This window comes from Sciurus carolinensis, unplaced genomic scaffold (genome assembly GCF_902686445.1).
Source record: "Sciurus carolinensis unplaced genomic scaffold, mSciCar1.2, whole genome shotgun sequence".
NCBI lineage: Eukaryota > Metazoa > Chordata > Mammalia > Rodentia > Sciuridae > Sciurus > Sciurus carolinensis.
The window spans coordinates 278,372-303,317 of record NW_025920191.1 but is presented as its reverse complement, the minus strand read 5'-3'; the positions used below and the strand labels follow the sequence as shown (position 1 = coordinate 303,317).

The 24,946-nt window shown below is 36.3% G+C and overlaps 1 pseudogene; it reads left to right on the top strand.

The window, feature by feature from the left end:
* LOC124974938 (flavin-containing monooxygenase 5-like) overlaps positions 1 to 24,694 on the top strand; it is a 472,178-nt pseudogene extending 447,484 nt beyond the window's left edge.
* Positions 24,695 to 24,946: the final 252 nt, after the last annotated feature.

Below are 24,946 nucleotides of genomic sequence, written 5' to 3'. Positions count from 1 at the left end.
CCCTAACACTAACCCCTCCCACCCCCCATTATGTGTCATCATCCACGTATTAGAGATATCATTTATCCTTTGTTTTTTTGAGATTGGCTTATCTCACTTAGCATGATATTCTCCAATTTCATCCATTTGCCTGCAAATGCCATAATTTTATCATTCTTTATGGCTGAGTAATATTCCATTGCATATATATATACCACAGTTTCTTTATCCATTCATCAATTGAAGGACATCTAGGTTGGTTCCACAATCTGGCTATTGTGAACTGAGCAGCTATGAACATTGATGTAGCTGTATCTCTGTAATATGCTGATTTTAAGTCCTTTGGTTATAGGCCAAGGAATGGGATAGCTGGGTCAAATGGTGGTTCCATTCCAAGTTTTCTAAGGAGTCTCCACACTGCTTTCCAGAGTGGCTGCACTAATTTGCAGCCCCACCAACAATGTATGAGTGTACCTTTCTCCCCACATCCTCGCCAACACCTGTTGTTGCTTGTATTTTGGATAATCGCCATTCTAATTGGGGTGAGATGGAATCTTAGGGTGGTTTTGATTTGCATTTCTCTTATTACTAGAGATGTTGAACATTTCTCCATATGTTTGTTGATTGCTTTTAGATCTTCTTCTGTGAAGTGTCTATTCATTTCCTTAGCCCATTTGTCGATTGGATTATTTGCATTCTTGGTGTAGAGCTTTTGAGTTCTTTAAAGATTCTGGAGATTAGTGCTCTATCTGAAGTATGATTGGCAAAGATTTTCTCCCACTCTGTAGGCTCTTTCTTTACATTGCTGATAGTTTCCTTTGCTGAGAGAAAGCTTTTCAGTTTGAATCTATCCCACTTATTGATTCTTGCTTTTCTTTCTTGTGCTATGGGAGTCCTGTTAAGGAAGTCAGGTCCTAAGCCAACATGTTGAAGCTCTGGACCTACTTTTTCTTCTATAAGATGCACGGTCTCTGGTCTGATTCTGAGGTCCTTAATCCATTTTGAGTTTAGTTTCATGCATGGTGAGAGATATGGGTTTAGTTTCATTCTGTTGCATATGGATTTCCAATTCTCCCACCACCATTTGTTGAAGAGGCTATCTTTCCTCCATTGCATATTTTTGGCCCCTTTGTCTAGTATGAGAAAATTGTATTTATTTGGGTTTGTGTCCGTGTCCTCTATTCTGTACCATTGATCCACCTTTCTATTTTGGTACCAATACCATGCCGTTTTTGTTACTATTGCTTTGTAGTAGAGTTGAAGATCTGGTATTGCAATAACCCCTGCTTCACTCTTTCTACTGAGGATTGCTTTAGATATTCTGGGTTTTTTATTCTTCCAGATGAATTTCATAATTTCTTGCTCTATTTCTGTAAGGTACATCATTGGGATTTTAATTGGAATTGCATTGAATCTGTATAGCACTTTTGGTAGTATGGCCATTTTGACAATATAAATTCTTCCTATCCAAGAACATGGGAGATCTTTCCATCTTCTGAGGTTTTACTAATTTCTTTCTTTAGTGTTCTGTAGTTCTCACTGCAGAGGTCTTTCACCTCTTTTGTGAGATTGATTCCCAAGCATTTTATTTTTTTGAGGCTATTGTGAATGGGGTAGTTTTCCTAATTTCTCTTTCTGAAGATACATCACTTATGTATAAAAATACCTTAGATTAATGTGAATTGATCTTATATCCCACTACTTTACTAAATTCACTTATGAGATCTAAAAGTTTTCTGGTGGAATTTCCAGGTTCCTCTAAGTATATAATCATATCATCAGCAAACAGGGATAGATTTCTTCTTTTCCTATTCGTATCCCTTTAATTTCTTTGGTCTGTCTAATTGCTCTGGCTAGAGTTTCAAGGACGATATTGAAATGAAGTGGTGAAAGAAGGCATCCCTAACTTGTTCCAGTTTTAAGGGGGAATGCTTTCAGTTTTTCACCATTTAGAATGATACTAGCCATGGGCTTAGCATAGATGGCCTTTACAATGTTAAGGAATGTTCCCACTATCCCTACTTTTTCTACTGTTTTGAGCATGAAGGGGTGCTGTATTTTATCAAATGCTTTTTCTGCATCTATTGAAATAATCATGTGATTCTTGACTTTAAGTCTATTGATATGGTGAATTACATTTAGTGATTTCCTGATGTTGAACCAACCTTGCATCCCTGGGATGAAACCCATTTGATCATGGTGCACTATCTTTTCAATATGTTTTTGAATGCGAATTGCTAAAATTTTGTTGAGAATTTTTGCATCGATGTTCATTAAGGATATTGGTCTGAAATTTTCTTTCTTCGATGTGTCTCTGTCTGGTTTAGGTATCAGGGTGATATTGGCTTCATAGAACGAGTTTGGGAGGGTTCCCTCCTCTTCTATTTTTTGGAATAGTTTGAGAAGTATTGGAATGAGCTCTTCTTTAAAGGTTTTGTAAAGCTCAGCTGAAAACCCATCTGGTCCTGGACTTTTCTTTGTTGGTAGGCTTTTGATGACTTCATCTATTTCATTACTTGAAATTGGTCTATTTAAATTGTATATGTCCTCCTCTTTCAGTTTAGGCAATTCATGTGTCTCTAGAAACCTGTTGATGTCTTTGAAATTTTCTATTTTGTTGGAGTACAGATTTTCAAAATAGTTTCTAATTATGTTTTGTATTTCAGTCGTGTCTGTTGTGATATTTCCTTGTTCATTCTGAATTTTAGTAATTTGGGTTTTCTCTCATCTTCTCTTTGTTAGTGTGGCTAAAGGTTTATCAATTTTGTTTATTTTTTCGAAGAACCAACTATTATTTTGTCAATTTTTTGTATTGTTTCTTTTGTTTCAATTTCGTTGATTTCAGCTCTGAGTTTAACTATTTCCTGTCTTCTACTACTTTTGGTGTTGATCTGTTCTTCTTTTTCTAGGGCTTTGAGTTGTAGTGTTAGGTTGTTTATTTGTTGAGCTTTACTTCTTTTATTAAATGCGCTCCATGAAATAAATTTTCCTCTAAGTACTGCTTTCAGAGTGTCCCAGAGATTTTGATATGATGTTTCTTTGTTCTCATTTACCTGTAAGAATTTTTAAATTTTCTTCCTAATATCTTCTGTTATCCATTCATCATATAATAGCATATTGTTTAATTTCCAGGTGTTGGAGTAGTTTCTGTTTTTTACTCTTTCATTTATTTCTAACTTCAATTCATTATGATCTGATAGAATACAAGGTAGTGTTTCTATCTTCTTGTATTTGCTGACATTAGATTTGTGGCATAATATATGATCTATTTTAGAGAAGGATCCATGTGCTGCTGAGAAGAAAGTGTATTCGCTCTTGGTTGAATGGTGTATTCTATAAATGTCTGTTAAGTCTAAATTATTGATTGTGTTATTGAGATCTATGGTTTCTTTGTTCATTTTTTGTTTGGAAGATCTGTCCAGTGGTGAGAGAGGCATGTTAAAATCACCTAATATTATTGTGTTACGGTCTATTTGGTTTATAAAATTGAGAAGGATTTGTTTGACATACATGGATGAGCCACTGTTTGGGGCATAGATGTTTATGTTTGTTATAACTTGCTGATTTATGCTTCCCTTAAGCAGTATGAAATGTCCTTCTTTATCCCTTCTAACTTTGGCTTGAAGTCCACATTATCTGAAATGAGGATGGATACTCCAGCTTTTTTACTGAGTCCATGTGCATGGTACATTTTCCCCCATTCTTTCACCTTTAGTCTATGGGTATCTCTTACTATGAGGTGAGTCTCTTGCAGGCAACATATTGTTGGATCTTTCTTTTTAATCCGATCTGCCATCTATGTCTTTTGATTGATAAATTCAGGCCATTAATATTCAGGGTTATTATTGAGATACGATTTGTATTCCCGGTCATTTGGTTCATTTTTTAAATTTTATTTATTTATTTATTTTTTTGACACAACTTGGTTCCTCCTTTATTTGACAGTTCCTTTAGGATAATTCCTCTCTTTGCTGATTTGCTTCTTTGTTTTTTATCTCTTCCTCATGGAATATTTTGCTGAGAATGTTCTGTAATGCTGGCTTTCTTTTTGTAAATTCTTTTAGCTTTTATTTATCATAGAATGATTTTATTTCATCATCAAATTTGAAGGTAAGTTTTGCTGGGTATAAGATTCTTGGTTGGCATCCATTTTCTTTCAGAGCTTGAAAAATGTTGTTCCAGGCCCTTCTAGCTTTTAGGGTCTGCTTTGAAAAATCTGCTGATATCCGTATTGGTTTCCCCCTGAATGTAATTTGGTTCTTTTCTCTCACAGCTTTTAAAATTCTGTCTTTATTTTGTATGTTCAGTATTTTCATTATAATGTGCCTAGGTGTGGGTCTGTTGTAATTTGTGTATTTGGAGTCCTATAAGCCTCTTGAACTTGATTTTCCATTTCATTCTTCAGATTTGGGAAATTTTCTGATATTATTTCATTGAATAGATTGTTCATTCATTTGGTTTGTTTCTCTAAGCCTTCCTCAATCCCAATAATTCTCAAATTTGGCCTTTTCATGATATCCCATAGATATTGGAGATTCTGTTCATGATTTCTTATTATCTTCTCTGTTTGTTCAACTTTGTTTTCAAGGTTATATATTTTGTCTTCAATATCTGAGGTTCTGTCTTCCAGGTGTTCTATCCTATTGGTTGTGCTTTCTATGGAGTTCTTAATTTGGTTTATTGTTTCCTTCATTTCAAGGATTTCTGTTTGATTTTTTTTTCTAATATCTCTAACTCTTTATTGAAATTATCTTTTGCTTCCTGTATTTGCTCTTTTAACTGTCGATTGGTGCTATCATTCAATGCCTGCATTTGCTCTTTCATCTCATCATTCAATGCCTGCATTTGCTCTTTCATCTCATCTTTTGCTTTTATGATTATTTTAATTATGTACATTCTGAACTCCCTTTCTGTCATTTCTTCTGCCATGCTGTCATTGGATTTTATTGATGTAACATCTAGTTTTGTTTGGGGCATTTTCTTCCCTTGTTTTCTCATATTGTTGAGGAATCAGTGGGTCCTTAAGATATTGCAGATTTCCTCTATTGACTTATAATGTCCCTGAAGATTGCTAGTATATCCCCTCTTAATCTTCAGTGGCCTGCAGTCTTGGAGGGAGTTGATAATGCTGTGCTCCATAAGGAAGCTGCCTCTCTAGGGATGGTGACCCTCAGGTGGGTTATATTCCCTGATAGTGGGCTAGGTGCCTCCACTTGTTGACCAGTGGTCATCCAAAGGGGAATTAGGCTGCAGGCTGAGGCAAGGCCTGTTTGGGGCTATGTCTCTGGTTTTACCATCCCTGTGGAAAAACCTCACCCGGCAGGGAAGACTCACCCAGTGGGGATGTCTCACTGGTCAGTTCCCCTCCTAGAGGTTCCCCTCAATCTACAACTACCGCCTGGGCTGGGCTGTCTTCCTCTGCAAAGTTCCCAGGGGCCGGGACCTACCTCCTGGGCCTGGGAGCCTCACCCTTTTCAGATGAGTCTCCTTAGGCTGCCTCTCCTTAGAGAAGCTGCCCGCAGTCCTAGAAACTTTGCTCCACCCCTAGGCGTGTCTCAGTGTGGCTCTTCCAGCAAGAAGCCGGTCTGCACCTAATCACCTGCCGATGTGGCCCCTCCTCTGAGCCACCACCTGGAGCCCCGTACAATAGCTCCAATACCCAGAGACCCACCACATACCTCCTCCTCTGGACAGCGGCCTGGTTTCCGACGCAGTCACTAGGAGTTCAAGCAACTCACTTTGCGTCTCCTCCTCCTGCCAACCGCCCGTAGCCCTAGACAGTCACTCCGAGTCCAAGTGACCCACCCTGTTCCTCCCCTCCTCAGGGTAGCCCCCCGGGTGTTCAGGAGTGGTCGCTTTGAGTCCAAACAACTCACGACTCGCCTCCTCCTCTGGCAACCGCCTGTGGCTCTGATGTAGTCACTCCTAGACCAAGCAACCCGCCACGCTTCTCCTCTTCCTCTGGGCAACCCCTGGTGTTCAGAAGCGGTCGTTCTGAGTCCAAATAGCTCGCGATGCAGCTCCTCCTCAGGCAGCCGCCTGTAGTTCTGATGCAGTCACTCCTAGACCAAGCAACCAGCCACGCTTCTCCTCTTCCTCCAGGCAACCCCCCAGTGTTCAGAAGCAGTCGTTCTGAGTCCAAACAGCTCACCATGCAGCTCCTCCTCTGGCAACCATCTGTAGCTCTGATGCAGTCACTCCTAGACCAAGCAACCTGCCACGTTCCTCCTCTTCCTCCCGGCAGCCACCCCCGGTGTTCAGAAGTGGTCGTTCTGAGTCCAAACAGCTCACCATGCAGCTCCTCCTCAGGCAGCTGACCTTAGCTCTGTTGCAGTCACTCCTAGACCAAGTGACCCGCTGCGCTTCTCCTCTTCCTCAGGGCAACTCCCTGGTGTTCAGAAGCGATGGCTCTGAGTCTAAATAGCTCGCCACACTGCTCCTCCTCAGGCAGCTGCCCGGAGCCCCAGTGGTTGCTCCGAGTCTGAGCGCTGTGCTGAGCCGCCTCCTCTGCAATGATCCCAGTTGTCCGTTTACTGCTCACAGAAAGACCAGGTTTCTGTAGCTCTCCAACATCACATCTCTGTATAAATTCTGCTGAGCCGGGTCTAGGCATTCCCATTCCTCTTGAAAAAAATCAATGGCCACATCCCTGAATGTCAATGTTTCCATTTCCTGGTCTGCACTGTGCCCCTGCGTTCTCCCTCAGTCTCTCCTTCCCTGTGTTGCACAGAAACCTGGGGCTCCTGAGCACAGGAGGAAAAGACACAAGTGAAGTCTACATCAATTTTAAAAGGCAGCTATCATATCAGTTTGATATGTCATAGTAAGGATATCATATTAGTATTAAAAGCCACAAATAAATCTTTAGGTCATTTTTAGAAACTCAAATATGCATATCATCTTAGGATTAAAATCAACATAGTAGTTAATACAATAATTTTAATAACTCCTAAAAATTATTTAATGCCAAAAATGCAGATATTTTATTAGCATAAGGTTGTATAATATAAATATGCTAATGTTAAATGCTACAGAACACCTGTTTACTAGTTTTAGATGTTATATCAAAGATATTAAATGAATATTAAAATCCAGAAATAAGTTATTATAATGGTTTCAAGTTTTATGGAAAAGATGGCATTTTGAAATATTAAAGGCTACAGGATATATATTTCATTGGGTTTTTAGATGATAATATGGAGGCCATATTAGTATTTCAAGGTAGAGGGAAGCTAGTATATTCATTTTAGATGCTAGGCTATGAATAACACATTAGATTTAGAGGCCATAGCACAGCTTCTATATTTGTATTTTATACTATTGTTTGGATATTATATTAGTATTTGAGTACTCTGAATGACTGATATCCATTTCTGATGTTGTAATATCAGACAAATTATATTAATATTAAAGAACAGAACAACTCTTGTATAGTTTTCCATACTATTGTATGCATATACTGTTAAAAAAAAAGACATGGAACAACCATAATAGGAATATTGTATTATTATTATCAAAGTCTACAGGGGAGTTATTATATGTGTTTTAGATGGTCACTATGGATATTATAATTATCTTTAATGTTCCAGGGAATCTGCTATATTAGTTTAATGTGGAATAGTAAGAATTTTTTTAGCATTGAAGACCACATGGCAGCTATTAGTTTTAGAGAGTACAACAAATTTATCACATTCTTATTGAGGGTACCAAGTCAGGAAGCTATTCTCTCAGTTTAGATTTTATAGAATGGAATTAATGTTAGTACGAACAGCCAGAGACTAGTGATTACAGCAGTTTTAATGCTATAGTATGAATATAATATCAGTATAGAAAAAACAAGGGACAGTTTAAAAAATAACAAAATTCTTTTTTAAATTTAATTTTATTTATTTATGTGTTGCTCAGGATTGAACTCAGTGCCTCACTTGTGCTAGGCAAGTGTTCTAACAGTAAGCCACAAACCCAGCACCAATGGACAGTTTTTATATGAGTTTAAGAGGCCACATATACCATATTACATAAATTTGAAAGGACTCTGGGAAACTTAATTTTTGATGTAAAATGATTGATAATATGTTGGCATTAAAAGCCAAAGGATAACTACTGTAGTAGTTATAAATTATAATGTATGAATATTATGTTAATACTAAAGGACACTATGCATACTAAGGATATTATGTGAGTGTCAGCAGTCACATTAATGGTATTAGTATGTTCAGTCACAGTGAGTGTATTATGCGAATTTTATGCTCCACAGTGAGGTTATTATGTTAATGTTAGAGGTTAAGTATAAACATTGTATGAGTGTCAGAGGCCAGAGTGAGGGTATTTATGTGAGTTTCTTGTGTCACAGTTATGATATTATGTGTATGTAAGTGGTCAAATGAGGTAGGTACTAGATTTTGTTTTGGTGAATATTCATGTGTGGAAAAGAGTGATACAATGATCTCAGTCACATAAAATGTGCTGTTGTGTATGTATACTCATCACCTGGAGGGCATGTCCAAGTAAGCTGCTTGCAAATTAATAACTTTGTTTTTTACTTTCTTTTTATTTTTTCTTTAATTTACATATAAACCTTTAAAAAATAAATGGTATTTTTTCAAAAGTGATCAAGTGAGAATTGTATATGAATGTGAGAGTTCACAGTGGAAATACTTTGTGAGCATTTTAGGCTGCAGTGAAGTTATTATGTAAGTGTTAGAGGTCAAGGGAGAATATTATGCAAAAGGGACCAGAATGAGGATAAGTAAGTGTGAAAGACCACATAAGGATATTCTGTGTCAGTGGCTATAGTGAGGTAATAACTAGAGTGTCAGAGGAATACTGAAGGTGTTATGTGAGTGTTGGTAGGCAGACTAAATATATTATGTGAAAGTGGGCTGCCAGAGAGATATTGTGTTTCAGAAGACAGCATGAGGGTAATATCTGGATTTCAGTGGCTACAGTGAGGACAGTTTGTCAAGGTTAGCGGTCAGAGTGAGAATACTATGTGAGAACCTGAGGCCATATTAAGGATGCTATATAAATGTCAGGGAGCAGATAAGGACTTTATTTAAGTGTCAGATGTTATAGTGAGGGTGTAATGTGAGTTAAAGAGGTCACATGGAGGATATTTTATATGTTTCAGAGACCAGAAGAAAAGTATTATGTAAGAGTCAGAGATTACAGTATGGACATTATGTGCATGTAATTATTCATAGTGAGGATATTATGTGAATGGGAGAGTCCAAAGTGAGGGTATTATGAGAGTGTGAGAAATCACATGTTATGATGTGAACTTCAGAGATCACAGTGAAGATATTATGTGAAAGTCAGAGGCCACAATCAGGGTTTTATGTGACTATCAAGGTAACGGTGAGGGAATTTTTTGAGCCAGACCAAGAGAAGATATTATGTGATTGTCATGGCAACAGTGAGTGTTTTATATGAGTGTCAGAGGACACAGAATATTATGTGAGACTCAAAGACCATAGTGAGGATATTGTGTGTTAGAAGGCACAGTGAGGATTTTATATAAATGTCTAAGGCCACACTGATGACATCATATCAGTGTCAGAGGCCAGACTGTGCTTACTGAATATCAGAGGCCTCAGGGAAGATACTGAATGAGTGACAGTAGTCACAGTGGTCACATTGAGAATATCATGTGTCAGTGGTAAGAGTGATGACATTATGTGAGTGTCAGAGGCTACAGTGAGGGAATTATGTGAGTCTTATTGGCCACAGTGAGAGTATTATATTAATATCAGAGGCCTCATTGAAGATATTATGTGAATGTCAGAGACCACTGTAATGATATTTTGTGAATTTCAGAGGCCAGAGTGAGGGTACTATGTAAATGTCAGAGGTTTAATTGTGTATATTATGTAAGTGTCAGAGGCCACAGTGGTGGTATTATATGAGTGTCAGAAACAAATGATATTATGTGAGTGGCAACTGTCCCAGAAAGAATACTTTTTGAGTGTCAGAGGCTACAGTTGGAATATACTGTCAATCACAAGGACAACACTGTGTAAATTATGTGGGTGTCAGAGGCCACAGTGAGGACATTTAGTCACATAAGGGGCAAGCTTGAGGATATTGAGTGTCCTAAGTCACACTGTCTTGGACCACAGTGAGTGTATTATGTGAGCATCAGAGGTGACAATTATATTATGTGAGTGCATAAGGCCACATAGAAGGTATTTGGTGAGTATTAGAGGTCACACTGAGGGTATTATATGAGTGTCAAGGTAATAGTGATGGCATTTTGTGAGTGCTAGATGTGAAATGAGGATATTATGTGAATATCAGGGACAAAAGTGAGTATATTAATTGAGTGACAGAGGTCACAATTAGAATAGTATGTGAGTATCAGAGGCCAATTGAATATATTATAGGAATAACAGAAACAAAATGTGGAAATTATGAGTGTCAGAAGCTATATTGCAAGAATGATGTGAGTGTCTCAGGTCACAAAAGGTACTATGTGCATGACAAGTCACATTGAATGTAATATGTGAGTATAGGAGGCCAATCTGTGTGCATTATGTGAGTATCACAGGTTAGAATAAGGATACTATGTCAGTATCAGAGACCAAAATGATGACATTTTGAGTGCAAGAATTCAGAGAGAGGATTTATCAGTTTCAGACATCACAATGAGGGTATTATGTGAATCTCAGAGGTCAAAATGAGGATATTTTATGTGTGTCAGAGGACCCAGTGATAATATTTATGTGAATTTCAGAGGACACAGTGTGATATTATGTGAGTGACAGAGACCAGAGTGGTAGTGGTCTCTGTCTGAGATCAAAATGTGTGCATTATGTGATTGTCAGATACCAGAATTGGGGATTAATGTGAGTCTCAGAGGGTATAGTGAGGGTATTACGTGAGTGCCAGAGGTCACAATGTAGTTATTATGTGCCAGAGGTAACATTGATGCTATTATGTGTCATTATATCCAATTAAGGATATAATGTCTGTGTCAGAGGTCAAATTGAGTGCATAATATGAGTGTCTGAGATCACACGGTGGTTATTACTTGAGCATCAGTGGTCAGTGAGGGTATTACATAAGTAACAGAGGTCCCAGTGAGGTTATACTGTGATTATAAGAGGTCACAGTAAGGACATTGTCAGAGGACATGTGGGGATATTATGAGACTTTCAACTCACAGTGAGGATATCATGTGAGTGTCATACATCAAGTGAAGAAATTAGGTGAGTATCAGAGGCACCAGTGAAGATAAATGAAAATGTCTAAAGTCATTTCAGAAAACGTGAGTGTCAAAGATCACAGTGAGGATATAATGTCAGTATTAGTGGCCACAGAGATATTATGTCAGTTTCTTAAAAAGAACAATGAGAATATTATTTGAGTGTTACAGGGCTCAGAAGGGGAATTATGTGAGACTGTTTTTTAAAATTTTTTTAACATTCTCAACATGCCTGGTATTTTATTTATTCTTTTTTTTGTTATTTTATTCCCTTCCCCCCCTCCCACCCCTTTTTTCCCTCTATACAGTCCTTCCTTCCTCCATTCTTACCTCCCTCCTTATCCCTAACCCCTAACAGACAACAGAATATGACAAAGAAATGCATAGGATGCAGAGTACAAAAAATGAAGCTCTCATACAGCCAGGAGGACCATTGTGAAATCATTTCTATATGCTGACTTTAAATTATTTTTTCTGTCTAATTTCTCATTTTTTAAAATGTTTATATCTACAGAAAAGCAGTTAATAATAAATACATTGACAATTCATGTATCTTTTACCTAGATTCACCTATTAAATATGGCCATATTTACTTTTTTTTGTTTTCCCTTTTAGAAGATAGGAAGATCCAAACAATATGTAGTATACATACATACTTAAGAACATTTTTTTAAAGTAATTCAAAATCATTAATATATACCTAAGAAAAATGGTACTCTGTTATATACCATAATACAATTATCACATTTGGGAAATTTAACATTGATAAAATACATTATCTAAAATGTTGGCATATTCAAATTTCCACAGATATCCCAATAATATTCTTTTCATTTTTCTTTGGGTACAAGGGATTGAACCCAGAGTCACTTTACCATTGACCTACATTCCCAGCCCTTTGTATTTTTTTAGATAGGGTCTCACTAAGTTGCTTAGGGCCTTGCTAAATTACTTCAGCAATTTGAAATTAATTAGGGAGATGATACTTGGATAGTGTGTTTCACAAAAAAAAAATTACTTAGTTATTTAAGCATGAATATCTTTTGTAGTTGCAAAACAAATTGAGGTGTTATGGAATAATAAGAGGTAGGTAAATACTGACAGCATGTAGCATTCTAATTATAATATCTTAGAATAGCAAAAGGCTCATTATAGCCTGAGACCTGCATATAGTCTGATATATCTAGACTATATGGCAAAGGTAGAAGTGTAGTTGAATATATCTCTAGGTCTTTTAGGTAAGAAAATTTTTGTATGCTCTACTAAATAAAAAGTTTGGGGGTTGGGGATTTAGCTCAGTGGCAGAGCACTTGCCTAGAATTTAAGTGAGTAAGTGACATAATAATAAATCTGCAATAAAAGTATTGTAGAATGACTACAGCACCTGACCCGATAATATTCTTTATAGCTTTTTATTTTCTTTTATAAATTGAGGATCCTAAAATCATGTTTACTTGCCTTTCTATTCTAAGGCAAATGGTATAGAAGGCAGATAGAAAGGAAGCCCTAAAGACAACTGTAATAGTTCAGGGGAGATAGGGAGGAAACAAAACAATTCTGGGTAATCTTCCTTTTTAAGGAATAAAGAGCATAGACTTGGTAAGCAGATATGAGACAGTTTTGTGATTTGGCCATCTATGTAAATGGTGGTACTGCTAGTGAAAGGGAATAGGTTTAGAAAGAAAAATGAAATCATGAGGTTGGGATGCAGAAAAGAATCTTCCTAAAGGTTAGAATCAAAGCAAATTAAACTCAGCAAATCAAGGACAGTTGTAAACCATACAATATTTCTGATGCTAGGCCAGGAAGATAATGGAATTAGGACTGTCAGAGTCTACTGACTTAAAATTCAGAAATTAAGACTGTTTTAAAACTGAATTAAGACTTTTTTTTTTAAAGACCCAAGATACTGGAAACCTGGCTTACATATTTTACACCCTTATTCCATACTGTCTCTAGAAAACACTACTTAACATGTCCAAAGTATCCAACAGAGTTTATAGAAAGCTATTTTAATAGAAATTCTAAAATACTAGGCTGTATAACATTGGTCAAGTCACTTCACTTCTCTTTACTTTGGTTTCCACATCTATACAACCTAGATAATGACACCTATGCTATCTCCTTCATAGAGTTTGTGTGACTGTCAAGTTAGTGCATGGAAATGTAATTTAAATTCTAAATTGCTATATGGATGTAATTTATTACACAGTTTGGGAAATGAAATTCTAAGTCTACCTCTTGGACCTTTGGAATTAGAAATGGAACTGAACAGAATATTAGCGGACAAGTTCTGCTAGACTTAATAATATGTAGACAGAAACTATTGGCCTATGACCTTATGATACCACAGAGTGTTAGTATTACTTAAGAAATCACATACGCATTCCTGAAATATGACTCTTCTTCCTTCACTTCTCCAGTACTTTCCCCTTTCAGTGACTTCTAGGGTTCAGCTTTTGCCCTGAAAAGCTGATGTAAAGTAGAAATAGTATAAAGTAGAACCTTTCCAAATTTGATTGGTAGACTGAGTGGAAACCATTGACATTGTTTAACCACCTCGACCAAAGCAAAATTTTACTTACATGATTTATTTCTCTCTTTCCCCTTCTTTCCCTCTCTCTTGGTCACTATCATTTCTCCTCTTTATCTTTATCAGCACTCATAGAGCTCTGAGCCAGCATCCAATGATAAATGATCTGCCAAATATATAATTTCTGACTTGGTAAAAGTGAAAGGAAATGTGAAGGAATTCACAGAGACAGCTGCCATATTTGAGGATGCTCCAGAGAGGACAACATTGATGCTGTTATCTTTGCCACAGACTGTAGGTTTGCCTTTGCTTTTCTTGAAGTTTCCATCAAAGTGGTCAAAAACAAGATATCCCCATATAAAAAGGTCTTCCCCCAACATTGAAAAGTCAATTCTTGCTATCATAGGCCTGCTTCAACCCTTAAGAGCCATTATGTCCATTGCAGAGCTCCAAGGATGCTGTGCCACTCAAGTTTTAAAGGTAAGTGACTGTACAAATTGACTATTTAATTACTTGATGATGTTTAATTGTGTTTATGTGCTTGCTTTTAAATAGCAGTATGTATGACTGATATCTTGAGGGTTGCATAATATCTGGCATAAAGTTTTTACTAGAATATTTATTTTTAAGTGACTCTAAAGTAGTAACTTATAACCACAAAAAATATATTAGAATCACCTGGGATATTTTCCAAACTTAGAGATGCTTTGATCTCATCCCTGGTGATGCTTATTCTGTACATCTGGGTGGGACAGGCATAAGATTTTTGACAAAATTGCTCCCCAGATGATTCCACTCATCTAAATTTTGGACAACTGGAATGCATTTGTGAAGTAAAATAATGCCATTTTTCATTATAGAGAATGTCAAATATAGAAATGGTGACTTAATTTCAGACAGCAAGTTAACACCTGGTAGAAGAATAATCCAGAATGTAGAATATTCAACTTTCAAATCCTCACACCCACTTTACATACCTTCTTTCAGTTTTGGCTAGGAGTACTAGAAAAAAACTTTGAGGTTTGGGATAGTAGGATCAGTATGAGTCAACAGAGAATAAGGCTTCTAAAAGGCATGATTAAATCTAGCATCATCAAAAAATTATTATGTTCCAGAACACATAATTGTTCTCTAAACTGATCAGAGTACCACCTGAAAACATTATAAAATTGAAACTGAAATTCATTGAATAAGGAGAGAGATAAGAATGATTTAAGGAATGTGAAAACATATCATTTGAAATGCACGTGAATTTGCTAGAGAAATTTAGGCAAAATAAATTAAGATCTGCAGGAGATCTGAGAGTTCCCTTCAAATATTTGAAGGAATAACCTACTTAGTAGGGCAAAGATTCAAACTAGAACCAAGGAGTGAAATCTTGAGGGTTGCATAATAACAGTTTAACATTAAAAAATAAAAAAAAGTCATTTTCCTTTTTTTGTTCATATAAAGTTTTTTCTTAATTTGTTGTTTTTAGATATACATGACAGTAAGGTGTATTTTGACATATTATACATACATAGAGTGCAACCCATTCCAATTTGGATCCCATTCTTGTGGTTGAACAAGATGTAGAGTTACACTGGTTTTGTATTCATATATAAGCAAAGGAATGTTATGTCTAATTCATTCTACTGTCTTTCCCATTCTCATCCCTCCTCCTTTCCCTTCATTCCTCTTTGTCTAATGCAGTGAAAGTCCACACTTTTCCTCCCTACCCTCCCGTGTTATGAGTTATCATCCACATATCAGAGAGTACTTTGGGCTTCTATTTCTTGGGATGGGTTAATTTCTTTTCTTAAATATTTTTTTGGTGTAGATGGACATAATACCTTTATATTATTCATTTTTATGTGGTGTTGAGGATCGAACCCAGGACCTCACACATGCTAACCAAACACTCAAACATTGAGCCACAACCCTAGTCCTGATTTATTTCACTTAGCATGATATTCTCCCATTCCATCCATTTACTAGCAAATGCCATTTTTTCATTCTTCTTTATGACTGTGTAATATTCCATTGTGTATATATGTCACATTTTCTTTATGTATTTATCTGTTGAAGGACACCTAGGTTGGTTCCATAGCTTTTCTATCATGAATCAAGTGCTATAAAAATTGATGTGGCTGTGTCACTGTAGTCTGCTGATTCTAAGTCCTTTGGGTATAAACCAAGGAGTGGGATAACTGGGTCAAATGGTGGTTCCATTCCAAGTTTTCTGAGGAATTTCCATACTGCTTTCTACAGTGGTTGCACCAGTTTGCAGTCCACCAGCAATGTATGAGTAAACATTTTCCCCTACATCCTTGCCAACATTTACTGTTACTTGTATTCTTGATATATTTCTGACTGAGATGAACTCTCAGTATAGTTTTAATTTGCATTTCTCTCATGACTAGAGATGTTGACCATTTTTTCATATTTTTTGACCATTTGCATTTCTTCTGTGAGGTGTCTGTTTGGTTCCTTTGCCCATTTATCAATTGAGTTCTTGGGGATTTTTGGTATTAAGCTTTTTGAGTTCTTTGTATATCCTTGAGATTAATGCTCTGAGGTGTAGATGTTAAGGATTCTCTACCATTCTGAGAGCTCTTTTGATTGTTTCCTTTGCTGTGAAAAAGTTTTTTATTTGATACCATCCTATTTATTGATTCTTGATTTTACTTCTGCTTTAGGAGTCTTATGGAGGTTGTCAGTTCCTGAGCTGACATGATAGAGAGTTGGGCCTTCTTTTTATTCTACTAGGGTCAGGGTTTAAGTCTAATGCCTAGATAAACAAGACCTTTCCTTGGGCAGCCTCTGAAATTGTGAGAAAACCAAACATAATAGCAAATGAATGTCACATGGCTAGATGGCCATTTGAACAGAGGTGAATGGAAGAGAGTTAAACCTCAGAATAGAGAGAAGCCAGATGACTTTGAAGTTTCTTCCTAAAGAAGAAATTCTTTGATCCTATAACTATTATAATAAAATTTATTATCATTACTAGTATTTAATTAAAAATATTCAGTGATTTCATTGGAATTAAAGCTTACTGTTTACTAGTGAGATCCTCATGATGTCAGAGAGAAAAAAATATAGTGTTATATAGTTATTAGGTAAAAAAAAATCTTTCCGAGTATCTGACATTTCTTAATTTCTTACAGTCTATGCAGTAGGTCATGTACTATTTAAAAGCCCTGGACCACCAAATGCAAGTAACCCATGGTTGGCTTAATTCTAGTAATATTAAATGGATATTTTAATTAGATCAATTAAGTAAGGGGATAAAAATTTATTAACATAGGCCAAAGCATCTTAGTATGCTTGAAGCAAATGGGACTCATTCCATGCCCAAGTAACTTGTGAAGATAAATTGGAAAAATGAGTATTTGGAAGAATCTGCATTATGGGTATGAGATTAGGTGATCCAAAGGAAAATGTACAAAAAGTCATCTTCTTATGGTAGCAGGAACCTAGCACACATTCTTCCAACTTTTGCCAAAAAGAAATCTTCGGAAGAATTCCTATGACTTTACCAAACTTCCAACAGGAACCATGAGGTTTTTATTCTAGCCATGACTTACCTGTCTACCTATCAAATTCTTGTCTTTCTCATCCCTGAATTTTATCTTCACTAGTTCATCTTTGACCTAGTTTCTCCTAGTCTTTCAAGCTTGCCCAGCTCAGTCTGTCCTCTTCTTTGGTCAGTTTTCCCTCTACTAAATCCCATTTTCCTTCTTCCTTCATTCTCTAGAATTATTGCCCTCTTGTCAGGAGAAATATTCCACCCTTTTCTATAACACTGAACCCACATTCTTGCCATGAATGAAATCAAGTTTCTTTGTTCTTTGCCTGTTTTGCCTGTCTCACAAGGGTTCTTTCATTCAGCAACTTTCTTTCCTTGAAAACCATATCAAGTTATACCAATTCTTTGTATTACCAGAAGGTATAATGTCATAGGGTGACATTTAGGTTCCCCCACAGATTGGTATAAATTGCTTTTTCAGGTTCATCTTTTATTAGTCTTTACCACACATCAAGACTTCTAGAAGCACTGGATGACTTGCTCACTAAGCAACAATATAGCAGATATCCTTGTACCCAGAGCTTTTGTTTCTGATGTTCTCTTCTTAGTATGCCCTCCCTTTACTTTCTGTTTATACAGGACAAATCTATGCATATTTACTCCCTCCTTTATTAGTATATTGAAAGCTCTTTAAATAATCATGTTTATTTATCTTTCTATTCCAAGGCTAGACCAATGCCTAGCACAAAGAATATATCTAATAAATGTCATTTCTAATTAATACAGTATGGCCTTCAAGCAAATGAAGTTCTGAATTCTGTAGTAGAAACTTTATAAGATCTCAGCTTATCAAGTGCCTTGGCCAATTTCTCTTCATGTTAAAAGGCTGAAATGGTCTGGAAGACCAGTATGACAGCCATATCTCTTTTCTCTTGTAACATTATACCAAAATGTGCAGGGCAAGTCAGGATTTAAGAAAGTCAGGATTACACAAATACAACATGCCTTACAACTGAGAGTAGACCTTGAAAGACCCATTACCATAGAGCTTAATTTAGGCTCTCTTCATTCCCACATTAGGTCTTAGGACCCTAGGAAAATAAACTTCAATTCCTCACTGTTCTTCAACAACATTGTTCAGCAAACATTTACTGATCTCTCAATATATATGATCTCCTAGGTTTAGAAAAAACAGAAAATCCCTATTTTCATGGAACTCAGTGTCATAATGTCGCCGCCTGCGGTACCAATTCCCAGATATTTGTTACCGCCTGCAGCAACAATCACACTAGTATTTATTGGAGGTGGACTGTTAATAAACTACTTCTATATCTGAGCTGCTTCCTTGCTTGTTTACTTGTTCCCTGGGCTATAGAGAAAGAACGGCTTTGAGAAGAAGAAAATACTGCTTACAGAGAAAGTCTTTGAGAGGAGAGAGATGCTTTCCTTAAGAGAGAGAGAGAGAGAGAGAGAGAGAGAGAGAGAGACTATGCTTATCAGAGATTTATTTCTTCTTAGTGTTGCTGCTTCTTCTGAGAGGTGCGTCCTCCATCCTGTGTTCTTCATTCTGCTATCTAGAGGTGTGGCTTAGTCCAATTGCTCTCTCCTATTGCTCCTATTGCTAGCTGCTAGAAGCAGAGGCAGCAGCAAGCATAAAGAAGCAGCAACAAAAAGAAGCAGAAAGCAGAAAGAAGAGGCAGCTAGCTAGCGATCTTCCTCTCAAAGCCTCCCTCCTCTCAAAGTCTCTATTTCTCTTTTAAGCAAAGTCAATCTTCCTCTATAGCCCAGGGAACAAGCAAATAAGCAAGGAAGCAGCCCACCAGATAAAGATAGTAGAAGTAGTTTGTTTCCAGTCCACCTCTGATATATATACCCGTGCAATTGTTGCTGCAGGCAGTAATTAATATCCGCGGGACTGTTGCCGCAGGCGGTGACAATAGAAGAATGATAGACAAGAAACAAACATTTAATGTGTTCATTCACTTCACACATATTTACTGCATCCTGAGCAGATGGTCTAGTAACAATGTAGAGTAGCTCTTATGGGAACAGTGGGCAACAAGTACCCAATTCTTCCATGGCTATATGCTAAAAGAAAAAAGAAAATTTTGATATATGAGTGGGACAATCACCAATATTTATATAACATTAGGGGAAAATGACAGTAAATTGAGTTCTGGGTATTACAAGTAATTGAGAATGTTGGGAAATAATGTAATAGGAATTAAGGAAAATGAAGTCAGGCGTATTCAAAGAAGTGATATCAAGAAAGTTCTTGGCTGCCATGCAAGTTTTTTTTTTTTTTTAATGTACACTGTAGAGAACCACTGAAAGATTTTAACTGGGAGAGGAGAACTCAAATCAGATCTGCAATTTAGATTACATGTTAGAGGGAGTAAAATGGGAATGTCAACCCAAGTAAGACCTCATGAAGCCTTTAAACCAAAGTAATGGCAATGTAAATGAATAGAAGGTGACAAACTTGAATAAAACTTCATAGGAACTTTTAAAAAGATTTGGTAGCAGAAAACATGTTGGGCATAAGAGAGAAAAGAATCTGCCCAGGTGCTCTGGCCATTATTGTAAACTAGGAATATAAAAAGGGGAACAAGATTTGGAGGGAGATAAGAAATATGATACAATATGTGTCTAAACAAGATAATACTGAAAGTTAATGAATTCAAAGAGAACTGCATCATGGAATGTTGTAAATATCTTTGTCCATCAAATCTTAACAGATTTTTGTTATTTTTTATGAATCCACTTCCTGTCACCACCAAGAAATAGATCTCCACCCCCTCCTCCTCCATAAAGTTTCAAGCTAATAAATGCAAGACTTACTTGCATTTATTTACTCCCTCTGACATGTATTATAAATTGCAAATCTGATATGAGTTCTCTCCCAGTCAAAATCCTTCAGTGGTTCTCTATAGTCTACATTAAATGCAAATTTCTTACATGGCAGCCAAGAACTTTCTTGATATCACCTCTATGAATACCCTGTAAGAAGTAATTGAAAATAAGCTCTCAAAATATATTTCTTGAGCATCCTGAAAGACCTGTGATTAATTTCAAAGGAAATATTCCCATTCTTCCTTATTGATTTATAAGTAATAATTTCTGTATCTAAAATGAGAAAAGACATCAAAAAACACAGTAAGCTCTGAGTATTGAATTTCTGATTTCTGTATTTCAGGAGGAGCAAATCATGATAGTTAATGCAGTGTGCCCAGAAAAGGGCAATTAGAATGGCAGAGAACATAAAACCTGTTATATAAGGAATCTGTGCTGGTTAGCCAGATAATAAGAAGACTAAAGTAGTTATGACAGGTGTTTTTCACACATTTTGAGAACTGTCAGGTGTTAGAATTCAATTCTGTGGCTCGAGAAGGAAGAGCTAATTCCAATGATGCAAGTAGAATAGAAGTAGATTTAGGGATCAGTACAAAAAATAATATTCCAGCAACTACAGCATTCAATTATATCATCTCCTTAGATGGCAGTGAGATCTCCAAGACTGGAGACTTTTAACGAGGAAAGAGATGATCACTTGATATTGTATTGTAGAAAGAAGGATTGGACTGAGTAAGACAGTACAGTAAGACTGTACTGAAATTCTACATTCCAGAATTTTATAGAGTAACACTTTAGGATTGTGGCTTAAATTTTCTACATGGCATAGCACCTACATATCTGGTCAGAGGGCTATATATCTGGGCAAAATGCTAATTGTTTGAGCTGTAGTTGTTTATATGAATTTAAATGTGATTCTATCTTTGTCTAGTCATGTCCTTGGTGTTAGATTCTGGTACAGGAACAGTACATTAATGCTTACATTTATTTGTCAAGATTGGGTATTATGAGTTACCCTTGCCTTACCCCCCCACACACACAAACTCCTATCTAATAAAAGAGGATAGAAGGTGAGGCTTATCTTCCATAGGACTTTAGCATAAAATGTGATTGAGATTTTATGTTTACTTCCTTTACTCTCCATTGTATAACATACATTTGTTATTTAGATACCTGTGTAGGTGCATTTCTCCAGTCCCCTCCTTTTGTGAGGTGGTGTTTTATTACATTGATCAGACTGATTGAACCCCTGTACTCAAATTATCCTCCTACTTCATCCTCCCAAGTGCGGAATTCCAGGTTGTGTCACCACATCCAACTTTCCTTTGACCTTGTATCTCATTTTCCATGTGCTTTTAAGACCATTTGTCATTTCCATGTGTCCATAATTCATTTACAAATTCAAAGACTATGTTAGGGAGGAGGCAGGTATTTGTTGGAAAGCACAGTACAGTAAATATGTTAAGACAAAGCAGTATAAAGTAAGCTACACATATTGATACAGGTGAATATTCTTTATCTGAAATGGTTAGGACTACAGGTGTTTTGAACTTCATGTATTTTCAGAGTTTGAAATATTGGCTTATATATAATGGTCTATCTTGGAGATGGAACCCAAATCTAAAATTGAAATTCACTTATTTTCCATATGTACCTTATAAACACAGCCATAGGTAATTTTATACAATAGTTTTAATGCTCCTTTTTTTTTGACTTTGAGCTATCACATTAGGTCAAGTGCTGAATTTTCTACTTGTGGCATCTTGTCAGCTTTCAAAAAGTATTGGGGTTTGGAACATTTCACATTTCTGTTTTTCCAATTAGATATGTTCTACTTATATTTTGATGGTGGCAGGTTTGGGTAATCAAGCAAACTATAAACTCTTTGAGTACAGAAAATTATTCAATATTTCTTTGAATTTCTCATAACACAGTAATTGTTAATATGCTCTTTTTTTACTGAGGTAATTTACACTCAAATTTTAATTTTTTTTTCTTTAGGGCTGAAGAAATTTTTCTCACAAAGTGAAATGATGGCAGGTATAACTAAAATTCAAGAGGAAATGGCAAAAATATAAGAAATTCTCCCAGGATAATGTATGTAACTTTTTCTACATATTTCTTAATACAAAGAATATTTTACTATATTTCAGTTTCCTCTTGTTATCTTGAGAATTCTGATTAAAAAGGGAACAATATTGGTGACAACTGAATGAAGAAATATCACTAACAGTTTCAATGTGATTGAGAAAGGGGAGAAAACTCAAGAAAAGTGTATAAAGACTATGTTTAGGACTTAAAAGTTAGATAGAAAAAACTCATGGAGAAAAAAGTTAGATATGCTTTTTTGGGAGGAATTACTTGAAGTAGTAATAGAGCAGTCAAAGGAAGGAAGAATATGTTGAATTAATGATAATTTCAAATCTGTTAAATATATTTACAAATCTGAAGTGACTGCTTTGCTGGCTATCATCAGGTGAATATCACATGCAGGTTAGACTAGTTTGGAGCATGAAAAGTTAATGTGACATGGTAAGGTAATAACATCAGCTGGCTGTTTTGTGCTTTGGTGAACACAGTGTTTTGGAAGTCTGAACTTGAGCTCAATCTAAGGTTGTTTTTATTCAGAAAAAGTGGAAATTGATTGTTGAAGTCCCCTAAATGGTGGTTTTCTGCAACTGACTATACTAGCATAACTCCCCTATATTGGAGGAAGAGAAAGTAATTATTTATTTAATCTTCTTATCCTTACCAGGTGCTCTCCTATTTTCTTCCCCTCTTTCATTGCCAAAACATCTAAAGTTTCTACATCCTATGCTCTCAGGCCTCTCACCTTGTTCCCCAGAGTCCCTGCATTTTAAACTCACCTCCTTACTCCTGACACTGTTCCCTTGAAAGTCATTCATGACCAGGTTCCAATCTCTCACTACTGAGGTTGGCATTTTTAAACATTTTCCCTTGGAGGGTTTTCTTTCCCTTTTCTGGCACTAAACTCTTTTATTTGGACTTTTCTGCTGTCCTTCCTTTGACTTATTCTTGTCCCACCACCTTCTTACTCTAAGCAGTCCCCAAGAATATAATTTGAACTTTATTTAGGGTTGACAGTTACATTCAACATTTCATGTACATGGAGCTTATTTAAACCTCTTAACAATCCTGCAAGTATGGAACTAGTGAATCCTTTTGTGAAACCTTCATAAAAACTCAAGCTCTTGACCTACTGCTATAAGATAAATAAAAGCATGCATACAAACACCTGAGTTAATATCTTCTCCAGAAAACAAAGCTCTCAAATCCTTTCCTATTTAATCTCTTCAAAACTCCAGCCCCATTTTGATAAAGTACTACTTGACCACCTATCAGTTCCTTCAGAATTCCATCTGAAGAATTCTACCTAAAATTTATTTTCTAATAATTTTTTCCTGTCCTTGTTTTTGGATCCATCAATCAGCTTAATTTGAATTTCCTCTTATTTCCTTTGTGTTCTTTTGTTCCTTCTTTTTATTACAGAAAGTAGCAAATGAAAGTCTCCTAGTCACACTTCTTCCACATATTTTACTGTTCACCACATTTTCCCACTAAAAAGTCTCTTTAGCTCTCCAAAAGCACTTGGTATAATCATTTCATCTAGTTCCATCTGGAGGGCCACTTCCTTTTTTATGAAAAGACACCCTCCCTCATCCTTTCAGGATTCCAAGTTAACATTTTCCCTGGGAACCCCTGATCTGTGAACACCCACCACCCCACCACAATTGCCCTGATAAAATAATTGAGAATCACATGTTTGAGGATTTTTGTGGTGAGTTCCCTCTTTTGCATCAGTCTTCTGAATCTGGGATGCTGTCCATTCTTGTTTTCTACTAATTTAGGCATTGATTATAAATATTCTTTGACCCATTCCTCCTTTATTCTTTCACTTTGCTGCTGTTCCTTGATTTTTAATACTTTTCTTTGTTCTCATCTATATTTTTCACATCCTTCAAGGGCCTAGTAGAGCCCTCTCTTAAGTGCCCTTTTATACATTTCAATTATCAGTCAAACCCACAATATTTAGAAAAACCCTTGAGTTCTGTTATGTGTATACATATCTTACCTCTTACTAGTATATTTGTAAGATCTTTAAAGATGGTGACAAATATCTTTTTTTCACTATTTACTACAGCTAAAAGTCCAATACAAAATCAATACCAGTACTCAGAAATCACTGATTGATTGATCATATAATTGATTGCCTTGTTGATAGGCCATGGCTTCTATCTTCTCTACTTTTAGGTATGTGGAGAGCAAATATTATACCATTCAGGGAGACTACATTGATAGCATGGAAGGGATTACTGTTTTGGTGGGAGTCAAGCCTAATCTGTCTCTGGCCTTCACTGACCCCAAGCTAGCATTACAGTTATTTTTGAGACCCTGTACTCTGCTCCAGTTTAATCTACATGTCCCTGGAAAGTGGGATGGGGTTTGAAAAACCATCTTAACCACAGATGTTCATATCAGGAAGCCTATGAAGACAGGAGTAATTGAAAAGAGTAATTTCATATCTTCAACAAAGACAATGGGCAGGTTTACACTAGCTGTTATTTTCTTTGAGGTGATTATGGTTTATTTTTAAATGTCCCATTGTTAATGCCCTGGCTTTCATTGGGATGCTCAATCTAGAGATGGCTTCCAAACCTAACAAGATGGAACAACTCTCAGCTTCAAATTTCCCAGAAAATACTTTTATTTCTTTTACAGAAGCATTGATCCTCTTTCTGCTTTTTTCTACAATGAAATCCTGGGTTTTCATTTGTGTTAATTCATCCCCCCTTACTTTTGTAATCTGTCATATTTTTCTTTAAATAATTTCTAGACTGTGAGCTCA